Source organism: Rhipicephalus sanguineus, chromosome 5 (genome assembly GCF_013339695.2).
Source record: "Rhipicephalus sanguineus isolate Rsan-2018 chromosome 5, BIME_Rsan_1.4, whole genome shotgun sequence".
Taxonomy (NCBI): Eukaryota; Metazoa; Arthropoda; class Arachnida; order Ixodida; family Ixodidae; genus Rhipicephalus; species Rhipicephalus sanguineus.
This window is the reverse complement of record NC_051180.1, coordinates 190,954,819-190,963,813: the sequence shown is the minus strand read 5'-3', so window position 1 is coordinate 190,963,813 and position 8,995 is coordinate 190,954,819. Positions and strand designations below refer to the sequence as shown.

Genomic DNA, 8,995 nt, shown 5'->3' with positions numbered 1-8,995 from the left:
CCTTTACGTGCAACACACGCAAAGTCATTTGGACGAACACCATGCAAGACTTGGGTAGTGATCACTACATTATTTCCATAGAAGCAGAAGGCGGCCCACAGGAACACAATGCCGGTCGCCAAATAAAGATCACTAATTGGAACCAGCTACGGAAAAATCGTGACAAGCAACAATCCGAAGACATCAAAGACATAGAACACTGGACCGACCAACTTCGGCGGGACATCAAGCGCGTGACGCAAACGATACCGTCGACAGCTGGGCTCGAGAGTATAGACACCCGGTTATTGCACATGTGGGAAGCCAAAACCCAGCTGCAGCACCGTTGGAAACAACAGAGACACAATCGAAGACTGCGAAAACGGATAGCGCAGCTCAACAAAGAAATAGAAAAGCACGCGCTTAGCCTACAAAAACAACAATGGGAAGAGAAATGCGCGGAGATGGACGGTCAGCTCACTACGAGTCGCACGTGGCAAATGCTGCGGTACCTGATAGATCCTGCCAATACCAAGACCACACATAGGCAAGGCATATACAAAATTATACACGCTTACGGGGGAACGGAGCAAGATTTCCTACGAGAGGCGGAACTCCGTTACATATCCCAAACGCCACCGCAAGTACATCCGGACTACACGGGAGAAACCAACACCACCCTGGACGCGGAATTCTCCGTTGCCGAAATCGAGGCAGCCCTCATCAAACTCAACACCAAGTCGGCCCCCGGTCCAGATCGAATACCGAACAGGGCACTGCGCAATCTCGATTACGGATCGATAGAAAAACTGACAAAATACATCAACGAGTGTTGGGCGCGTGGCAAGCTACCCCAGCAATGGAAAGAAGCACAGGTCATACTTATACCGAAGCCCGGCAAAAAATTACAGCTGGAGAACCTGCGCCCTATCTCCCTCACGTCCTGTGTAGGCAAATTGATGGAGCATGCGTTTCTCATTAGACTTACGGATTACCTCGAAAACAACGAACTATTACCACACACCATGATTGGGTTCCGAAGACATCTCTCCACGCAGGACGCCCTTCTACAACTGAAACATCAAATCATAGAAAATCCTGGGCGCTCGACGAGAGCTATCCTCGGGCTGGACCTGAAGAAGGCCTTCGATAACGTTCGACACGACGCCATATTGCGACAAGTAGACAAGCTGAATCTCGGACTGCGAACGTACAACTACGTCCGAGACTTCCTCACGGGAAGAACCGCACGCATGCGAGTGGGACAACTAGAGTCAGATCCAATCAACATCGGGAGCTCGGGCACCCCGCAGGGCTCGGTGATCTCGCCGATGCTCTTCAACCTAGTCCTGCTAGGGTTACCCGAACGATTACATCAAATCGAAGGACTGCACCACACGTTATACGCGGATGATATTACGATCTGGACGACAACGGGCAGTGACGGAGCGATCGAGCAACGCTTACAGGAGGCAATAGAATGCGTGGAAGACTACCTCATAGGCACGGGACTCACCTGCTCGGCTGAAAAATCCGAATTGCTGCTATATAGACCGGTCAGAAAGGGGCGCCCACCCAAGGGCTACGTCCCCTCGGAAAAAGAAGAGATCAAATTAACAGCACCAAACGGCTCACCCATCCCGACGGTAAATAAGATCCGGGTACTGGGGATGATGATAGAGCAGAACGGCGGCAATGGCGAAACACTGCGCAGGATAACGGCAAAAGTCACCAGCACGATGCAACTCATCCGACGCATCGCGAATAAACACGCGGGCATGCGCGAAGGCAGCGTCATACGACTCATACAAGCCTTCGTCATTTCTCAAATAACGTACACGGCACCGTTTCACAAATGGAAGGTTGCGGAAAAGGACAAGCTTAACGCCCTCATACGCAAGACGTACAAATTTGCGTTGGGACTTGCGCCTGGAGTTAGCACCAGCAACCTCCTAGAACTAGGCTTGCATAACACGCTCGAGGAACTCGTGGAGGCGCAACAAATGTCCCAGCTCGAGCGCCTATCCAAGACCCGCCCGGGCCGACACGTGCTCGAAAAACTCGGCATAACATACCACACGCAGCATGGCATCAAGGTCGAAATTCCCAGAGCAGTACGCGAGCGAATATACGTTCCGCCATTGCCTCGCAACATGCACCCCCAGCACCACACGGGACGGCGTAAAGCCAGGGCACAAAGCATGAACCAAAGCTACTCCAACGACAAGGAAGCGGTTTTCACAGATGCAGCCCGTTATCCAGACAGGAAGAGTTTCGTGGCGGCAGTTACCAGCCATCGAGGCAAATACCTCACGAGCGTGACCGTGAACACTGCACACGCCGAAGCGGCAGAGGAAGCGGCTATAGCACTGGCCCTCACACAGACCAAGGCCACGTACGTGATCAGCGACTCACAAACAGCGATTCGCAATTTTGCGAACGGGCGCATCTCGCAAGAGGCGTGCCACATACTACAGCGACATCCCGTACATCCAGGAGAGGTCGACTTCGATAACCGAAGGCACTTGCTGTGGATACCGGCACACATCGGACTGAGCACCCCAAACGAAGCGGCTCACCGTGTTGCTCGAGGCCTCACTCACCGAGCATCACCGGAGGAACAAAAGCCCCCGCGGGGTACGGCAAACGTCTGGGCGTGGGAGGATCGTATGACCAGGTTTCACGATATCACGACACACTACCAGTTACAGAGACGCGTATACCCATCCCCTCACGATAGGCTAAACAGGACGCAAGCGGTACACTACAGACAATTACAAACAGATTCGTACAGGAACCCCAGACTCATGCACGCCATGTATCCAGATATTTACACTACAAACAGATGCAGCTCGTGTGGCGAGATTGCCACGCTTAGCCACATGTTGTGGGAGTGTCAGGGCTTAATAGACAAATCGAACAGTGCCGATTCATCCGTCTCTTCCACCGCCAGCCTCCGCTCGCGCTGGAAGACCGCGCTGCTCAGCTCGAACCTGACAGCACAACTCTGGGCCGTCCAGCGTGCCGAGGAAGCCGCTTCGAGACAAGGTCTCGGAACCGCGTCCGCGGAGGGTGCCCAGGCCCACTAAAAAGACGCCGGACTCAAATCTCATTGATTTGACAATAAAGTTTCCGTTCTTCTTCTTCATATGGGAATGTTGGGAAGTACAGGCTTCGGACTTGCTTCGGATGGATTAGGTTCTTGAGATTCGCAACGCTTGTTTGCCGAGTGTAAAACAAAGTGATATGAAGTTAATTCCAATTAAAACTTGCTTCATTCTTTTGTATGTAAAACTTCTTGCAAAAAGTTTGCGTGATCGTGAGATGGAACTGAAACCTGGACAAATTCAACCACCAGGGTATGCATCCCAGACAACACACTACATCCCAGGGACTTCCCAAAAAAGTCCAAACGTCCCACATCCCAACAAGGTGGTTTTTAGGATGTCCTTTAGACATGTGCATAGGGATCATTCCTAAAACATCCCTTGTAGGATCTGATTGGGACTTCAAGTTAGCGGTGAAATAAGCTACCGTGTTGAAAATTGGCGATCCTAAACAATCGGAAACAGCAACTCCGCCGGAGAGCATGGTTGGCGCGCGTGCACAATTGCATATCTACATGCACATGAAAAACAATATATCCGCGTTTTTTGTGAAAGTGTTCGTTTGTTTTTTTTTGTTTCTTTCTAAATGTCGCGCCGTTATGGGGACGAGGGATCGATTGCTGTCTGCGTGAGCAAGTGTTGCACTTGGTAAAGGCGGTACAGCGGTACGGCGCACGTACTCGCGCCACGCACGCCGTGCTTTTCGTGAAAGATCAGAGAACGGCGGCCGCACCGCACGAGCGGTGGTGTGGTAGTGTCGTATTTATAAAAACACCGACATATTAACTTTAGAAGAATTGAATGAAATATTGTTATTTTATTGTTTTCTTTCTTAGGTTTAATACGCAATTGCTCTTTAATTGCGCTTACTGCGAGCCAACACCTGCTCAAATAGTGGACGATTTGCTGCGAGCACTGCACAGACATTGCCATCGCCATCATGGCGCCCGGCGTGTTTGGAGTTCGGATAGATCAGACTCTTCGTTGGCCTCGTTTTTAGGTGTTTGATCCGTGACGTTTAGTCGAAAAATCACAAGCGCGCATGCCGTAGGTGTTTGCCTGGTTGCAAGATCTTGCCGATTTCAACGTTTTTCCACCTCTTCGGTAAGTACTTGACATGCCTGGATTACTGCAATCAGCACGTTCTTAGCACTTTCTTCTTTGGCTCCCCACCGCGCGCAGGTTGGCGTACGCTGAACTGGACCCTCGCAGCAAGAATGGCACGTGGGAGTAAGTTTTATTTGTGACGCGATTTGGTTTATCTTCCGCAGAAACTGTTGAGCTCACAATGCTGATATGTTGTTGTTGTCGGCCACGTGTGTAGATTGACACCGCGATCATGGAACACATGGCTGATCAGCCTCGAATAACTGCAAGCCGGCGCGTGCGTAGTGCCGTGGAGAACGATCAGAAGTCCTGGACGACAAGGAAAAAAACTTCAAAGGTTTGTTGTACATGTTTTCCACGGCAACTGACATAAACGTAAAAAAAATTGGAATGGTCAAATGCATGTGTCAAGTTTAACCATTTGTAGTGGGCTGTGGACATGAATTAAGCATTGCTGCACACAAGACTGGCTTGCCCTCAGTTTATGCCCAGTACCAAATTTTTTGCTCTCATTATGACACCATTTGTAAGAAAAGCCAGAACTTATGTTCAAAACAGCGCATATTCTTGCTATTCTTTTATTCAGTTGCACGTGTGAGTCCTGCTGCTGGCCATCAGTTAGCCGGTTATCAGAAGAAAAGGGCACAGCCCAGTTTTGTACTGGTATATACCGTATCGTTTGTGATTATGATCATGATTTTTGTCTTACTGAAACAAGAAACTGAAAAATGTATGTTGGTGTTTCTGCTACATCTCTATGAAGCAGCAGAACCTGTTGCTCAGTCACTTGGTGCATATTAGCAACTGGCACCTTGTCTGGCTTCCCGATACCTCCGCCTTTTTTGAGTGCATGTTGTTTTCATCCTTTACCAGCAGTCAAGTAGTTTCACACAACCGAAATGACCAACTAGCCCACTCTGTTTGTCAAGTAGGTTTTACTTCCAAACAAATGTAGCACATTTGTGATATGCACTGTTGCTCAATGATATTCTTTTTGCATGTGCTAGCTGTGTACACATATTACATGATCTTTTTTATTTTTTTTTAGCTGCTTCTAGTAGTGGTGCCCCTGGTGTGCACCTTTACCCCAAATGTCTGCACCTTTGCCTACCGGTAATGACATAGAATGTGCTCAGCTTCCTGGACATAGGCATGCAGGTTACGAGACGGAAAACGTGCAGCTTAGACTTCATGCTTGTAAATGCGAAAGTCGTAACCGACATAATTAGAGTAAGCTAAAAGGAGAAATTTCTGCTTATGAGCAAGTAATTATGAAGCAGGTTTTACTCCTCTGAAACTAGCAGACATGCAACAACACAGTTGTGCTTTGTTTTGTGCGCCACTTTCATGCATATTTGTGCTTGCAGTGGATATGCATATACATGAAGGATTTGTTTTTGTTTTCCTCAGCTGCCTCTGCGAACCCCGCTCCTGGACAACAGCTGGGAGGCTCTGTGTTTAAACGCGTGCACCTTGGACGTCATGCTCGTAAATACCAATTCCTTTGTCATTCCTGGCATGAATTTCGTTGGTAAAGCAATAAGTAAATTGTGCATTGTTGTTTACAAGCACTTCAGTATGAACCAGGCTTAAAGGAGAAGGGACCGACAACTGGCCAGAACTTGTGATTAGATCCTGTCAGAAATGAAAAGACCGCGCTATATACTGACATATTCCAGCATCCTTTTCGCGCTGTGAGTAGGATTTATATCTCTAAATTGTGTTTAAAAGTAACAAAAAAAAGGCATGTTGTGCAACCTATCGCAAGAGCCTTGAAGCTAGATTGCGGAGTTGATCACTTTGCTGTACAAAGTCACGTAGTCTGATACCGTCATGTGTGCCATTATTGGTCCTAAAAATATTAGTATGTATATTACTATCCATCCCCGCTCTATTCTGTGCTGCTTATGAGGTAAAAGAAGTTGCATGGTGACAAGTAACCGCGCTGCCTTCGCGGTAGCCAGTGGACCATGTCGAGCCGCAGCGCATGCGCGCGACTACACACACACGCAGTAAACCGCCGCGCTCGAACACGAACCGCTGTCATGCTCACTGTTTGCATCATGTCTTGTCACGTGTGTATACGACTTCATATCCGTCGCAGATAGAAAAATTCGAATTACAAATGTTTCACGGTATTTTCCACATCACCATTCCTTGATTATACACTCTGACTGCTAAGCTTTCTGTCGCGTTAAAGAAAATAGGTACCATAAAATTTGGTTGTCGGTCCCTTTAACCTCTTAACACACACAAAGGACAAAATAGGCATGCTATATCCCCGTTGTGCACCATCTTTGTGCGTTTGTGTGTGCAGTATGGACATGTACATTAAGGCTTTGTTTTTGTTCTCAGCTGCCTCTGCGAGCCCTGCTGTTGGACGCCAGCTGGAATGCTCTGCGTTTGAAAGCGTGCACCCCAGATGTCATGCTCATAAATACAGAGTTCTCATGATTCTAGTGTTGACAAAGCAATAAGTAAAAGCAGGCACTTGTGCATCTGGAATGAGGTTTAACCCTGTCTCAGGAGACATACGACAATATAGTCATGCTATGTTCCTGTTGTTCACCATTTTCATGCATGTTGTGTGCAGTACGTATACATACATGCAGGCTTTGTTTTTGTTGTCCTCAGCTGCCTCTGCAAGCCCTTTTGCTGGACGCCATGGAAGGCCCTCCACTCGAAAGTGTGCACCTTAGACTACATGCTCATCAATACGAAGTTCTCTGTCCTTCTCGGCATGATTGTAGTGCCATATAATAGTGAGGCAATAAATCATTTTTGCTGATCACTTGATGTTCCATGCATGTTGCTTGGTTTCTGAACACATGACTTGGTTTTTGTGAAAAAAAAAGTGGGTTGGTTGGACGAGGAATATGCTTTCCTGGAGAGGCAACTGGCTCTCTCAGGTAGGGGGTGGTCGAGCGCGATGAAGCAAGTTAACATGTTATGGGAGCAGATGTCCCACCCTTTTGAAATAATCCTGCAGTAAAAAGTGGCCACATGTCCCAATAACATCCCACACGCATGCAGTTTTGGGACATCCCAAAAAGGTCTTTTTTTTGTATCACTTCGGATGTTTTTCCACCTTGTGTGGGACGTCTTTTGGATGTCCCGAACTCCCAAAAGGGATGTCATTTGGATGTCCCTAGGATGCCTTTGCGTTGTCTGGGATTGCTCTGCAATTGTGTTCCAGATTTGGCATCACCAAATAATGAATTATTTTTGTACAACACTTGAAAAGAAACACGCTTGTTTTTCCCTCGAAAGTACGCATTATCTATTTGTGGAAATAACAGTACTGTATTGAGTGAGAAACACTTAACGTATTGTCTGCTGCGATGCCAGGTGTGTCTGTTCAAGTGGACTGCCTCCAACGCATCTCTCGTTTTGTTGTGAAGTCGACTCAAAGGAGCGCGACGGTGCGTCTACTTAGCTTCGCCGTCGTTTTGCAGCTGATTTGAACGAGTTTTGGTAAGACGCGCTTATCAAACAAACGTGAACTCGATGCAGTTTGCTGCACTGACATGGGACGCTACATCTTGCGCAGCGGTGAGTGCACGACGCTTTGCTAAAACTGTCAAATACAACCTGTAAATCTGCAGCGTCGCAGCAAAGCAAGAGATCTAGCGGTCTTCAGCCTCTTTGAACAACAAAGGCGCTGCTTGAATGCTTTGAAACGCACCCCACTACCCACGCCTCGCGAAGAACGAAACTGAAACTGTAGAAAAAGATCAGTAGAAAGTTCGCTAGCTAACGCTATCCAATCCGAAGCCTGTACTTCCCATCGTTCCCATGGTGGTTGAACGATCGCAGCGCCAGTTTCCTCTCTAGGGTATTGTATGAAACTCTATGCCCGCTCAAGCACACCATCTACCCGCTGCTTCGCATCCACACATCCCTTTAGCGGGAGATGGTGTAATTTTTTTCTGCCAATGAAGGTAAATAGCCATTTGTAGTGAAATACTGACAAACAGTATGTGTTCCCAATAGACCTTATGCAAAATCTGCTGCCATCTAGCGGCCGCCGTGCGCATTTCCGTCATGTTGAAGGCTAAGCGCGCTCCGCATGTGCACCCACGAAGCGTACGTATCGACATGTGGCGGCTGATAGGAACGGCCATGCCGACATATTTTCTTGTGCCGTGTTGCTCAGATTGAGGAAATTGAGGTGCTTAAAAAGGTTTGCAGGAAACTAACCTCAATATCATTAGATTTCCTCGCGGCCGACGAGAAGCGGCAGATCATTCCGTTGCTCAGGCTACTGCTTACGACTAACGCTGTGTTTACGTTCACCGTTCTTAATAGTTGCGGTATGTCAGCGGTACTCATCAGAGAACACTCTTTCGTGTCGTGCTGGAACCAGACAGCTTTCGCGCCGTATGCTTGCAGGCAAAGACAAACCGGCTTCCTGTACGAGTTTCAAAGCTGCAGCGCGGCTACTCGCGCTTGCCTACGCTGCTGTTGATGCATGCTCGAAACGGGCCGCGCAAAAACAAGGGACAAAGGAAAGACTATACGCCTGTTTCGAACATGCATAACCAATTCCAACTTGCCCAGGCATCAATTCTGCTGCTGTTGATAATATTACTTTGTTTATTACATTGCGATTAACACACATGTTATACAGGTACACTCTAAGAAAAAAAAGAGTATGCGTGACTTTTCGGAGAGTTCTGACTTGCCACGTATAGGACTCCCTTTAAATAGTCACGGTAACTCTTTTGGTGGGTCAGGGTCGGCTCGCTCTAGGAGCGTCCCCTGACCCTCTAGGAAGAGTGGAAAGACTCTCATCCGGAGGA

The 8,995-nt window shown here is 48.0% G+C and overlaps 1 long non-coding RNA gene across 1 annotated transcript; it reads left to right on the top strand.

The window, feature by feature from the left end:
• Positions 1–4,091: 4,091 nt before the first annotated feature.
• Positions 4,092–6,893, top strand: LOC125758576 (uncharacterized). The gene is made up of 3 exons (XR_007416236.1): positions 4,092–4,316; positions 5,604–5,681; positions 6,828–6,893. It is a non-coding gene; the product is annotated as an uncharacterized LOC125758576 (long non-coding RNA).
• The last annotated feature ends 2,102 nt before the right edge of the window (positions 6,894–8,995 follow it).